We start from the raw sequence: 14,932 nt of genomic DNA on the forward strand, positions 1-14,932 counted from the left end.
TCGGCTCTTGAAACTTCCATAGATACCCTCCCCTCCCGCCCCGCTGCCGCCCTTACAAAAAAAAAAACAAACAGCACGCTGAAATCCCCAGAGTGGCAGTACCCTGTGAACTCCTGGTTTAGGAATGCAGTGGCCATGTGATAATGAAAATCACATGCAACCCCTGCTGTTGCTAAACTAGACTTTTCCCGTGAGCTTGTACTGGGACAAACACCTAGCACAACACAAATCAAGCCAAACAGTTTATCAGGTTCTGCAAATCAGTTCCAGTTCCAGTTTTGACTAAGCTGTTCAGAGACACCTATTTTATTACTGGACTTTGGGGTTGTTTTTTTGTTTTTTTTTTCAAATTCAGATTTTATTTTTTAACCTGCTATATTCACTAGACTCCAGATGAGGTACAATCATATACATAAAAAACATTAGTACATAAAATGCAACATTAAAGCTTAAAAACCATAAAATTGTCATAAAATAAAGACAGGGATCCTGTAAGCCTAACTTAAGACTGATTACAGAGAAATCAACACTTCTTCATGTAAGAGCAGAGTTGAAAAGCCATGGTTTCCCTATCTTATGACAGGAAATGAGTTAGCAGAGTAGACATAACTGGGAGAGGCATTCCATAATGTCGGAGCAGCATAGGAGAAAAGGCTTCTTACATGTCTCGGTAAAACTTGTAACTGTTATATAGGGGGGAGGGTAATTTTCACAGGGACTTTCTGTTGGTAAAGTAGTGCTTTCCCTGCAGAAATGGCTCTTTAGAAAATTGTATGGCTGATACATGCATAAAATTTATGTGTTACAGGTAAGAGGTGTTCCAGGAGATGGGGGTTGGGACTTTTGATTTTGTAGTGTGTTCATGAAATTCTCTCGGCAAAACTACTCATACCAAATTGCAGGTGTGGTGTGTAAGTGTACTTTTGCTGGGATAACTTTTGTATGCAGGCTTATGTGCATGTTTATCTGCTGACTTGTGCAAAGTGTTACAGAATTGCCATCTAAAAAGGCCGCACTGAGCATAAAGCCCAAGGTGGAGTGTAAGAGATTGTCATCCTTTTGGATGGGTCAGTGTGTCCAACTCCTGGTCCTCGAGAATACGCCTGAGAGAGATTTAAGTACAGTTGAAACAGGAGACGTACAAATTTATCTAATGCATATTCATTAGGTTTAACCTGGAAAGCTGATTGCTTTGTGGCCCTTGAGGCCTGGAGTTGAATACCCTTATTATAGGAGGAACAAGAAACATGTAAAACTTTGAATACCAAAGCTAATATTTACTTCACACACTTTTCATTCTGAAAATAATTTTCAAAGGCATTTCCATGGGTAAAATTGTGTGATTATCCGTGGAAGGTGGTCATCAAGGGGCTGATGGTCAATACAAAGATTGCAGCCCACCAGCTTTTCATGGTGCATTACCTGTGCAGGTGCTTTATAAGTGCGTGCATATGCAGAGGATCTTCAGCTGGCTGAGTTCTAGTATGCTTTGGCGGATATAGAGGAATGTGATGAACAAATTCAACATTGTAACTAGAACTTCAGCAGGGTCCATTGAACCCGGAAGACTTGCCCGGTTCCAAGCAAGTGGGCTCTAGGAAGACATTCACGATTGTCTGGCAGATGGCCCTTGCCAGGGGAAGAACCTGTTTGGGGATAAGGTGCAGGAAACAGTGGCACTGACCAAGAAACATTAGTCCAATCTGCAATCACTGTCTACTATGCCTGGGGACCAGCCCTCCACATTCACATGTTCTTCTCTTACAAATGGCCCTTTTATCAACAGAGGTCCTTCCATCCTTTCCAAAGACTATGGGTCTTGTCCACTCATCCTCAGAAGCTTACTTTTAAAGGTTGGCAGAAGGAAAGGTGATAGCCTAAGGCTGAACCACAACTGCAGTCCGTGTTTGGGGAGAGTTTTTTTGATTCCCCTGATGCCCACCTTCATTGGTGTGGGTAAGGATCTAGTCTTCCTTGCCAGAATGGGGCTGCAACCTGATGGACAAGTAGAATTGAGGCATATAGCTACCGCTTGCACTTCTCGTGCTCTCTCCAAATCAAGCCCACCCAATCGGCTCAGTTACAGATTGAGATAACATCCCTTCTATATCAGAAGGACCAAGTTTAGCCCTCCTTGAAAGTGTGGCATAGTGTTCTACTCCCAGAATTTCTTAATTTCCAAGAAATCCGGTGGGCTAAGGCCCATCTTGAATCTGTTGAAATTTAACAAGTTATTGGTTTGGGAGAGGTTTAAGATGAATTTGATCCAGAATTCTGATGTTCATTCATCTGAAGGTCTGGTTGTGCACTCTGGACCTAAAGGACATATATGCACACATTCCTGATCACCTCACCTGTTGGAGTTTCAACAGATTTGTGGTGGAAGGCATGCATTATTGGTACAAGGTGCTCATATTTGGCCTCACAGCAGCCCCGATAGTGTTCACAAACTGCCTGCCCCCGTTGTAGCTGTGAAGCTACAGAAGTAGGGAGTCTGCGTGTTCCCATGCATGGACGATTAGTTAGTGGCAAGCTCTTCCCAAGTGGATGTCCTGGAGTTCCTCCACATGACAATTCATCATCAGTTTCTCAAAGTCCAACTTGATCTCGTCCCAGGGGATCCAGTTTACAGAAGACTGGATCAACTTGCTTCAGGAGAAAGTCCTCTTGACTGGCAGAAAAGCTGGGACTTCAATGGGCTTCACATGGCCTCTCCTGCAATGGAACCGTTCTTCAGCAAGGCTGGTCTTTGCCCTGCTGGGTAACATGGCAACGGTCTGTGCAGGTCCTCTGATTCTTCTTCAAATGCGGGGCTGTCACTTGGGCCCTCCAGGATCAGTGGAGTTCATATCTCCAACTTTTACCTCATTAGATACCTGTGACTTCTCAGATGCGGTTATCTGCAGTACTGGATGAATCTGGAAGTTCTTGTCCCCGGATGTCTGTTGCAAGTTCCAGCCCATCAAATGGTGCTATTTAACAAAGCTTCTGTATGTGGTTCAAAGCGGCAAATGATCTGAAGATGAATCTTTCGGAACAGCATGCTATCTGGTATGTATTGAAGGCTTTCTCCCATCTTCTCTCAGACAAGGGGATCTTGATTCAGACCGGGTGGCAATGTTTTATATAAACAAACAAGGAGGGTGTGGGTTTATAATCCATCTATGAAGAGACCCTCCAGATCTGGTTGTTGGCTTGTCATCAAAGATTTACTCCATATGACTTATCTCTCAGGTGCTGTTAGAGCAAGACTCTGACAGGAGCCTGAACTAAGGGACAGCTCCAGAGTTCAGGACAGCAGTCCTAACCTTCAGTACAGCTGGGAACCTGAAGCCCTTTAAACTACACCCCTGTGGATCAGAAATTGATGGGGGCTTAGTCAAACTGGGTTGCTGAGAAGCAGGAAGATGTTAGCAGCAACCCACATGATAATCTGCCCTTCTGCTATTGAACTTAACATAAGAATATGCCATGCTAGGTCAGACCAAGGGTCCATCAAGCCCAGCATCCTGTTTCCAATAGTGGCCAATCCAGGCCATAAGAACCTGGGAAGTACCCAAAAATTAAGTCTATCCCATGCTACTGATGTTAGTAATAGCAATGGCTATTTTCCAAGTCAACTTAATAGCAGGTAATGGACTTCTCCTCCAAGAACTTATCCAATCCTTTTTTAAACCCAACTACACTAACCGCTCTAACCACATCCCCTGGCAACAAATTCCAAAGTTTAATTGTGCGTTGAGTGAAAAAGAACTTTCTCCAATTAGTTTTAAATGTGCACATGCTAACTTCATGGAGTGCCCCCTAGTCCTTCTATTATCTGAAAGAGTAAATAACCGATTCACATTTACCCATTCTAGACCTCTCATGATTTTAAACACCTCTATCATATCTCCCCTCCGTCATCTCTTCTCCAAGCTGAACAGTCCTAACCTCTTTAATCTTTCCTCATAGGGGAGCTGTTCCATTCCCTTTATCATTTTGGTCGCCCTTCTCTGTACCTTCTCCATCGCAACTATATCTTTTTTGAGTTGCGTGATCAGAATTGTACACATTATTTAAGGTGTGGTCTCACCATGGAGCGATACAGAGGCATTATGACATTTTCCATTTTATTTCAGCTCGATACTCAAGCTTGCAGTTTGCATCCCAACTCTGGTTCCTGGTTTGCCATTCCAGCTTTCTTCATGTTCTGCATCCTCCAGATTTCCAGTCGGTTCTCAGGCCTGGCTGAAGCTTAACCCTGCCCTAAGGCTGTAAGTACCTGAAGGTCAAGAACCTGATAGGCATCCAAAATATGTAGGGATGTTTTCAGTTTATTTAATCTTTTCCCTGGAATTTATCAGTGTTTAGTATAATGAGCAAAAATGTAAGAAAAATCAGTGGAGAAAAAAGACCCATTTTTTTCCATTGAAGTTTTCCCGTTTTTTTGTTTGTTCATATAAACATTGATAAATTCCTGGGAAAAATAAAAAATGAAAGCGAAGGTCCCTAAAAATATGCTGGTGGACTGACTTAAAGTCCTACAGCCTCCCAAATAGACCCTAGATCAGAGGCTCATATTTGATTTGTTCCTCCATAAGGGAACCCTGGTGATTGACCTGTTCATGTTAAAAGACAAATGGAAGGTCAGTTGGTTCTGTTCCATGAGGCCAAGCTGCTGCAAGTTAGCTCCTGAAGCTTTCGAACTGGACCGTAAAATTGGCTTCTGATTCCATTCATTGCCAGAACTGTCCAGAAGATTCTTCAGAACAGGGCAAGGGTGATTCTCATACCTCCACCTTAGTGACATCAGGTGTGGTATCCTTACCTCCTCTGTCTGTTGCTTCATCCACTGGATGCAGCTAGGGGTTTCTAAGTCTTATCACCCAGGAGGACAGAATACTGCCTCTTGAATATTCCATCCCTGTCCCTCACAAAGTAGATGTTGAGCACACAGTAGTGTCCTCCTTGCTTCTTCCTGGGGATGTAGAGGACATTCTAATCTCAGCTAGGAAATGTTTCCCTGGGAGATCTTACAGTTTTAAGTAGAACAGGTTCTCTGCATAGTGTGAGTCCAGTCATCTGGACCCCTTCATTTCTATCATCATCAGGCCTCGGCACTTCTCCCATAAAGGTACATTTCTGTGCCATTGCAGCTTATCGCCTGTGGTTGGATGGAATACCTGTCTCTTTCCTCCACCCTTTAGTGTCTTATATTCATGAAGAAACTATGGCATAGCAAACCTCTACTTAGTAAACTACAGGTGCTGTGGGACCTCAGTGTGGTCCTGGCTCAACTCATGAAACTTCCCTTCGAACCTCTCGAGTCAGCGGATCTGAAGTTTGTCACTTGGACATTTTTGTTTCTCATGGCCATCACCTCAGCGTGTAGAGTGAGCAAATTATAGGCTCTGTTCTTGTTCGCCAAAACTTCCGTTTTTTTCACAACATTGTTCTCTACACTCTCCCTAAGTTTCTTCTAAAAGTATCTTCATTCCACATCAGTCAAACAATTGTGCTGCTTATGTTTTTTTCCAAAATCACATGCATGCAAAGGAAAGTGGGGGTTTTTTTTGTTTGTTTTTACCCCTTTGACTGTAGGAGAGAATTAGCGTACTACTTACAAAGGGCTCTGCCTCACCATCGAGTTTCTCAGGTGTTGGTATCTTTTGATCCTAACTGTGTTCAAAGAACTCTGTCCAACTGACTAGCATACTACATAGCGGACTGCTACGCTCTGGCTAGATTATAGTTTACAGATTCTGTCAAGGCTTGACAGGTATGAGCCATGGCTACATCAGTGGCTCATCTGTGGGCCACATCTGTTGAAGACATCTAGAAAGCTGCTATTTTGGTGGTCTGCTGACACCATCGCATCCCATTACTGTCTGGTTAGTATGATCTAAAGAGAAAGTAATTTTGGATGAGCAGGTCTGCACACCTCTCCACTGGGTGGGGTCCATGTGGTCTATAAATTAATTGCTGCACAAGGCAACCTTCAGCTTGGGACTGGTTATGATTTATTTTAATCCTACTTATCAATAGAATACGCAACATTGCTTACCTGTAATAAGGGTTCTCTTTAGATAGCAGGATAAATAAGCAATATATGCATTACTCACCCATCTCCCTGGAGAATCGACTATTAAGATTAAGCTTAAGCTTTGAAATAAACTGAGGGGGCTCACGAGGCAGCGGATGCACACGGGACCTCCCATGCATGCACAGAAGCACTTCTGATCTCTGAGTGCTGAGTCCATGTCAGAACTGTCAGATGTCTATAGAGAACCCCTGTCTATAGAGAACCCCTGTTACAGGTAAGCAATTTTGCTTTTCTTGTCTCAGGTGTATATAGTGAGTACTAGGATTGGCAATGCTGTAGGTTTGCTTGCTCTGGCTCTAGAGTGGCTCCCGTAGTTTAACCGCAGCTCCAGACTAGTTCAAGAGCCAGGAGAAACACTCCATGCCAGCAGACTGGTCCAGGACTCTCAGCTCCAGAGCAACTCTAAACCAGGCCTTCAGACCTGATCAGGTGTGCCATGAAAAAGTCATCATTACCTGATTGCTGGACCTAGGCTCTGTTCTCAGCCCCACACAGTAGTAAGAGACAGCAGCGGTGGCTCTTAAACATGTAGGAGCTTCTTTCTGAGAACATATGTAATCATGCATGCCTCTTCTAGCTACAACATGAGCCCTGGAGTTAATGGGCAGCCTTTGTGTGGCACACACAGCACATCTTCATCTTCCTCTTCCTGAGCTGTCTCTTCTGAGCTATTGCCAGGCTGAGTGAGGCGGGGAGAGCATGCACTGAGCATTGGATGTGACTCATTCTGTGCATTGGGAGTAGCAGCAGTGAAGGAGTTCTGGCAGTCACATGTAGCAGCAAAAGTAATTAACTTATCCAATTGCCCGCACCACACAAACTTCTCCCTTCCCCTGCATGTAGAGGGAGCTGGTCCATTGTGACTGTATGTTTCTCTCCCCTCTCTGTTTGTTTAAAAATTTGAATTGAGACCAGTGGGGCTTTGAGTGCTCCCCTGACTCTTCCATTGGCCATGAGCTCCTCTCCATGTCTACACTGCCAGCTTTATGGAGGTTGGTGTGTGCCATGCAACATTTTTCTTAAAGTAGGGTGTGCCTTGAGGGAGCCCCATTAAGTAGTCTATTGAGACCAGCACTGAGTCTTGGGGGACTGGTAGGCTAATTTGGCATCTGTTCCAGCTGAGAAACTCCTTCCTGTTGTAAGTGACGTCCCCCCCCCCCCCCCGATAGCCATTTAAAAGCTGGCTTAGCAACTCACTGCTTCTCATATTTCTCTGAACAGTTTATTTTGGTTGTTGGAGAAGAAACAGAAGGTAAAGTTTGTAGCTTCCTCTTCGGCAGCATCTAAGGTTCAGGGACCTTCCATTAGTGGAATATTGTGATGAGAATGCCAAAAAGTTGGATATTTCTTTCAGCTCTGGAGTGTCCTTGAGCCCTGGTCAGAACCAGCCCCTCTATTCAACCGGCAGGTTTGTGAGTCACCGACTGCACCGGCTGTTGAAAAATTTAATGTAGACACCTCCTCAGTCAGTTGTCAAGGTACTGACTAGAGAGCTCCAGGTTATAGGACTCATGGGTGGGTCTCCTGATGGAATGGAAGATCTTGATAATATTTCTTTGCCTGTTCAAAGGGTTAATAATGTGGAGGAATCCTTGAATGCCACCATTGTGGATGTATGGAGGTTAGTTTCCAAAACAAGTAAAACTTTAACTCTGTCTCTTAATCAATTTATTACATTTTCCATTCTAAGATGGATGAATATGAAAGGCGGATATTTTCTTTGGATCTGCAGTTGTCACTGCAGGATCTCAAGTCTCCTTGTTACAAGCCTCATATTCAAGATTGTACATAATAAACTAGAGGGTTTGGAGAACACGATGAGGGAAAAAAAAATGTAACATGTTTTGAATTTTTACTGTTTTACATTTAATATCCACTCGGGAATTATTTAAAAAGTATATATATATCTCAAGTCTTGAACATATCTTGAACATATCTTTTGATAAAGATGTAGTATACTTGGATTTTCAGAAGGCGTTTGACAAAGTTCCTCATGAGAGGCTTCTAGGAAAAGTAAAAAGTCATGGCGATGTCCTTTCGTGGATTGCAAACTGGCTAAAAGACAGGAAACAGAGAGTAGGATTAAATGGACAATTTTCTCAGTGGAAGGGAGTGGACAGTGGAGTGCCTCAGGGATCTGTATTGGGACCCTTACTTTTCAATATATTTATAAATGATCTGGAAAGAAATACGACTAGTGAGATAATCAAATTTGCAGATGATACAAAATTGTTCAGAGTAGTTAAATCACAAGCAGATTGTGATAAATTGCAGGAAGACCTTGTGAGACTGGAAAATTGGGCATCCAAATGACAGATGAAATTTAATGTGGATAAGTGCAAGGTGATGCATATAGGGAAAAATAACCCATGCTATAATTACACAATGTTGGGTTCCATATTAGGTGCTACAACCCAAGAAAGAGATCTAGGTGTCATAGTGGATAACACATTGAAATCGTCGGTTCAGTGTGCTGCGGCAGTCAAAAAAGCAAACAGAATGCTGGGAATTATTAGAAAGGGAATGGTGAATAAAACGGAAAATGTCATAATGCCTCTATATCGCTCTATGGTGAGACCGCACCTTGAATACTGTGTACAATTCTGGTCGCCGCATCTCAAAAAAGATATAATTGCGATGGAGAAGGTACAGAGAAGGGCTACCAAAATGATAAGGGTAATGGAACAGCTCCCCTATGAGGAAAGACTAAAGAGGTTAGGACTTTTCAGCTTGGAGAAGAGACGACTGAGGGGGGATATGATAGAGATGTTTAAAATCATGAGAGGTCTAGAACAGGTCGATGTGAATCAGTTATTTACTCTTTCGGATAGTAGAAAGACTAGGGGGCACTCCATGAAGTTAGCATGGGGCACATTTAAAACTATCTTTTTTACTCCGTGCACAATTAAACTCTGGAATTTGTTGCCAGAGGATGTGGTTAGTGCAGTTAGTATAGCTGTGTTTAAAAAAGGATTGGATAAGTTCTTGGTGGAGAAGTCCATTACCTGCTATTAAGTTCACTTAGAGAATAGCCACTGCCATTAGCAATGTTAACATGGAATAGACTTAGTTTTTGGGTACTTGCCAGGTTCTTATGGCCTGGATTGGCCACTGTTGGAAACAGGATGCTGGGCTTGATGGACCCTTAGTCTGACCCAATATGGCATTTTCTTATGTTCTTAAGATTTATTATGCTTGCAAATATAGGAGGAAAGAAGGTGGTAATGAAGGAGACATAGATATTTTAGTACCTGATAACCCTAATTTGATAGAGTTTCTAGAATCCTCAATAGATGATATTCTAATAAGGGCAATCTTGTTAGTATTTTTTGTGGTGGAACAGGATAAAAATTTATTTTTGCAGAAATAAAGATTTTGTTTTGTGGGCAAAAAAAAAAATCTCTTGTTTTTCCTGATGTTTCTGAAATGTCTTACGCTTGGAGGACGCAATTCCTCCAGCTGAGACCAAGAGTTTTGGCATTAGGTGTCATTTTCTTCTTAAAATTTCCATGTAAATGTTTGATTGCTTTTCATAAGAACAAGTTTGTGTTTTGGATCCATCACAATTACAGGCGTTTATAGCTAAGGCAGAAGTTAAGTAACTGCTGCTGACAATTGTATGAGTAGATTGACTGGTATAATGTATATTATCTCCAGCTGTGTTTTATTTTTCTAGTTTTTCTTTCTTTTTTTTTTAAATACTCCCTCTATAATGATGTGGACTTTTTTGTGAGATGCAGTTTGATTACTTTTTTATTTCTTTTGAAATATACTATTGTATACTCATGATTTTCTTTTATGCATTTGAATGACATTTGTATGACAACTGAATACTAAAACAACTAAGACAAACTGCCTAAGCAAAGATTTGTTTCTGGTTTTTTTTTTTTGTTTTTTTTTTTTGTCCCTCGTTAAACAGCTTTATTCCAATAACCCCCTGTGCATTGTATACTCAGGGATAGGTTAGAGTTTATCAAAATGATTCTATCAACATTTGCAGAGCCCAGTCTTGTTCTGCGATCACTAATTAGGTCTCCTGCTTTAGAGAAGAATCTTTCACTTTGTACAGATATTGCTGAGACACAAAAGAAATGATGAAGGCAGTGAATCTTTGCATATTTTCCAAAAAGAGAGAGAGAGCTACCTCTTCTTTGCACCCCACGCCTTCAGCTCATAGTGCAAAGGAGAAGAGAACGCCTCCGTGCTGGCATCTTCAGCATTGCAGCTAGAGCAGTCATAGATACTTGCAGAGGCACATGCTGCCTTGGCTGGAACTGGCACTGGGTCCTTTTCATTAGGTGCACAAAGAGCAAAAGATAAACCTGAATGCGGGTGATTCCATGGCAGAAAAAGGGTGCAGATCAAGGGCAATTCATATCGGTTTAGCTTTGTCCACATCTTGTTTTCCTAGAGGAATTTTCGAACTGCCAGACCCAGGTGCAATTCCAAAAAAAAATCTGTGGGCTGATGGCTTTTTTGAGTGATGTCTTTTCAGTCAGCTTCTCGTGGCAGAGTTTGTATTGTGCTTTTCCCCTGTTGTAAACTTTCAGAACAGCTAGCAACATCTTATATAACTTCCTTCATTTTGCCTTTGTTATTCCTGTGCCTCAGACATTACGTAATATCAAGCTAAAGGTGAGTCCTGGTTCAACCCCACCATGCTGTGTCTACTTACGCTGTACAAAAGTGAAACTAAACCTTTGCTTCTGGTACTTTTTTCCCCCCACACATGCTTTTAGGAATTATATAATCAATTCTAGAACTATGAAAAGGCATCAAAAAGATTACATTGATAAAAATGTTCTTTCCTGGGTAGCTGGAATGAGATGAATTACATACTGCACTTTGTTACTTTCAGTAAACCTTATCAGGATTTTAAGGTAGCAGAGAGTAGTAGAGCGGCTCCAGAACCTCAGCTCTAGCTCCATGCTCTGGAGCCCTGCTCCATTCTGATTGCAGTTCCACTCCAGTTCTGGCTCCAGAACATAGCTTTAAAAAACTGCCTGGCTTTGCTCCAGCTCCAGGTCTTGGAACTGGTTATGAGCCCTGGAAATGGAGTATCAGCCATACCTTTTAGTATCTAAGTGTTTCTTATTGATTCTAATTCATTCAAACTTGGCTTCTCTTTTCCTGTTATGACAGTATTAGCCACCTCCCAAAAAAGCAAGGAAATCTCATACTTCTGAGTAGCATTGTTAAATGCATGAGTAATTTTATTTTTATCATTATACAAGATTTCCAAGAAAATAGTCTTGCTTTCTTGATTAGTTGCTCTAAAGTAAACATTACTGGAATGTGTTCCGAAATATTGGCAGCTGTAGTGTTGACATTGCTAGCTTAATGGATTGTATGTTCTGAGAGGAGAAGAAAATCCAGTCTAGATAAGGAACCATGCAGATTAGACATAAATGGTAAAATCTGCCACAGAAGCATTATAAAGCTATCAAATATCTAGGATTTGTGGACCTCTGTCAAAATGTACACATGAACTCTTCAGGGAATGTTTTCTATCATTTTCTGGATCTGGGACAGATGTAAAAAAAAGGGGTTGAAACTTGTGAGCAGTAATGCCAATTGTCAAAAAGCTTCAACCCTGGCTACTGTCTATTTGTGTATCTTTTGATAAACATTCATAATTCAGTCATCTTAAATCTGTTTAAAGTGAAGAGTATTTCTTACATCTGCTTGGATCAGAAATAGTTGGGGCATTAAGGTTAAAAATTCTTAAGGGGTTTGCTTGGGAAATATAAGTATCAATAGGAGAACAGGTTTGCAGAGGAATGTGATTGTCTGGGGATCTGGGATCAAGTTAAAATTACCCCCAATCAAATCCCAGTTATATTCAAATTTTGCAATTTTTGATAAATACTGTGAGAAGGAATGCACATAAAGAATTATATAAAATGTTTTAATTGTATAATGATCCCGCAACAGTGAGAGATTTTCCATCTTCATGACAGAAGCAGGCTTCTATATTAAAGTGTATTGTTCTAGGAATCAGGTTTGTATCTTTCATGCCCAAGAAAGGGGTAAGCAAAGAAACAGTGAACAACCCATTCTCTCTTTAAGTTATGATGTCCCACACCACATCCTAAATGGTTCCCTTGCAGAAAAGACCACCTGTGCCTTCTGTAGTTTTTAGAAAGTAAAACAATTGTTCACTTTCACTGGCGAGTGCCTTCCCATAATATTGAGCAGACAGAAATGTAAAGCTGATATCTTATTCTAATGTCAGCGTTTAATCAGGGTCAGTGCTATCTGTTTCGCCACCATGGGCGAGCGATGGCTGTGCTTCCCCCTCCAGCGGTGGTAGTGGTGGTGGCAGAATTTATGTCATGGAGCATGCTTCCTGTGACAGAGCGCACTCGCAGGCTCCTCGGTTGTTCTGCCCCTTGCACGGATTTCCTTATTGGATGGGAAGCCCGTGCACGAGAAGGGGGCAAGGGCTACTGAAGAACTGTGACTGCCATTGGGTGCAATAGGGCTGCTCTCCAAGCTACTGCTGTGACTGGGCCTGGCAGTTCAGGGATGAGCAGGTGCCCGGATCCATTTCCCCAGGGCCTTGGAGACCTCAGAGGTGGGGGAACTGCCCGGCATATTCAGTATTGCTAAAAACCATGGTCTCAAATATCTAGAGACACTCTAAAAATATGAGGTTTAGTGTATAAAGCTTGAGTTGCTATTTCTTCTAATATAACCGTAACTGCCTTTCTCAGGGCAGTCCCTGGCGAAGGCAGAGGGGCCACCTTTGAGTACTGCAGAACAGGGGAAACGTGACTGCAGACCCGGATCAGGATTCTTCCACGGGGAACAGCAAAGCTGTAAGAAATCAAAATCTAAGACAAAATAAATTATACTGAAAGGTCAAACTTAAGGTGTTGCAATAGTACAAAATAATAGAAAAAACAGTTAATGCAACTCTTAAAAGTAAAAAAAAAAAAAAAAAAAAAAAAAAGGTTGTGAAATTTTGAACTTGCAGTGGTCCTTAGCGGGTCTCTCTCTCCTCAGGTTCCTGTTCAGGCTCCTGAAATCATTTTCTCTCACCAGGTTAGTTTTAAGTCACTCTATCTGAATGGTGCACTCAATCTCTTGGTCGAGCATCCGTTTCCCTTTGAAAGTTAGGAAAAGTAACCCTTTGGATCACTGACTGCTGAGCTCCTCCTGGAACTTACTCTGGCCAGCTGAGAGAGAAAGAGAAAAGAGAGGCAATCTGCTCTCTCCTGTTTCTGAGAGCCCAGCTTCCTGCTGCCTCTCTCCAGCTCCAGAGGTCGACCACTCCTTCATAACGCAGAGCAATTTCCAACCTTTCTGGGGATGGACTAGAAGTATTACTCTGAAAAATAACCCCTCATCCCTAGAACCTTCCTTTTCTGGAAGTTTTCCCACTCTAAAGAATAGGTGAGGCCTAGACAGCCTTTCATAACCCATAGAGATATCGAGGATAATGTACTAAAAGATTTTTTCCCCATTTTGTGTCATTGGGGAAAATGTTTAATACCTAGGCCCTATCATATCTTATAAAACAGTATATACTGGCCATCTGTGAAGTCTGAGCACCTACAGGGAATTGCTCTGGGAGCAGCTTATTGAGGAAAGGGTGGGGGTAGCGTGGGTAGGAAGATGTGAACCCAGGTCCTTGTCGCTCTCTGCATGCTGCTTTATTTGCTCTGCTCTGCTCCAAAGCTGATTTAAACCTGCTACCTCTTGCTCTGACCGTGTGCACGGCGAAACCCAGAGTCTACAGTACACTGGTCCCCGGTCACTTTCCATAGTGGTTCATGTAGTGGAGGGCTGGTCCAATGATCACTCAGCCCAGTCCCTATCCAGTCATTTCCACCACCCCTCCTCCAGTCCCTTTCACCCACCTTTCTTCTGGCCCATTGTCCTCTTCTCCCTCTCTGGCCCATACTTCCTCCTCGTCCACCCCGGCTCATCACTCAGCTTCCACGCCAGCAGTTGACTCCTCCTCTGCTGCAAGCATCCTGCATCTCCAGACCTCCATCCTCGCTCCTCTTTGCTTCCTGCCCTCTTCTCCCCCTCTTTCTCTTTCCCGTTTCCTAAATTCTTCCTTTGTGCTCCTGTCCCCTCCCCTCCTTTCAGACTCTTATTCTGCTTTGCTTTGCTCTTCTTTCCCTCTTGTAAACCCTGAGCTAGTGTCCCTGCTGAGGACCCCACACCTGGAATAGGGCTTCAACTGCTACAGGCCTCTCCTGATGTGTCAGTACACTCTGAAAGTCCATTTTCCCTGGCAGGGGCGGGGAGAGATTATATTTTAGGCCTCAGAGTTGTTCACATTTATTTCAGTATTACAGCAGCAGTAATCGTGCTATAAGCCGATTTGGTTTTCAACTTAAAATGTATTGATTAAAGATGGAAAGTTGATAGAAATGTCACGCACACAGTACCCTGCATCCTCAAGGCCAGCTAGGAAAAAATGTAATTAAAACAGCAGCAATCTAATAGTGGCAGTGATTTTTAATGTGCATGGGACTCTTAAAATTAATAAATAAGCATCATGGACCTAGAACCTGGTTTCAGCCTATAGCATGGTATTGATAGGCTGTATGAGTGGTGGTCCTACATACATTGATATTTGAATAATATATATATATTTATTATTTTTTTGTAATTATATTTAACCAGGGGAACTATTGTAGTTGTGTTAAAGTTGCTAGAAATGTTCTTACAAGTTCCTATGCTTTGTAGTCCATTTTCAGCTTTAGTTTTTTAAAATAAATTTGTGACTTTAAGATTCCAGTTTATATTGTTTCTGATGCCAATGGATGATTTTTTTTATTCCTAGTCCATTCCAATTAATGCAGTAGTTTTGGAACTTCCTCCCAGAAT

General features: G+C 42.2%; 1 protein-coding gene and 1 long non-coding RNA gene across 14 annotated transcripts in view; one reads left to right on the forward strand and one right to left on the reverse strand.

The window, feature by feature from the left end:
• Window positions 1-14,932, forward strand: part of SORBS1 (sorbin and SH3 domain containing 1) — a 376,150-nt gene that overhangs the window by 80,161 nt on the left and 281,057 nt on the right. The window lies entirely within an intron of this gene.
• The window catches only part of LOC115095471, a 131,158-nt gene that overhangs the window by 19,632 nt on the left and 96,594 nt on the right, over window positions 1-14,932 (reverse strand). The gene's annotated exons all lie outside the window — the stretch shown is intronic.

This window comes from Rhinatrema bivittatum, chromosome 7, assembly GCF_901001135.1.
Source record: "Rhinatrema bivittatum chromosome 7, aRhiBiv1.1, whole genome shotgun sequence".
In the NCBI taxonomy this organism is placed as follows: Eukaryota; Metazoa; Chordata; class Amphibia; order Gymnophiona; family Rhinatrematidae; genus Rhinatrema; species Rhinatrema bivittatum.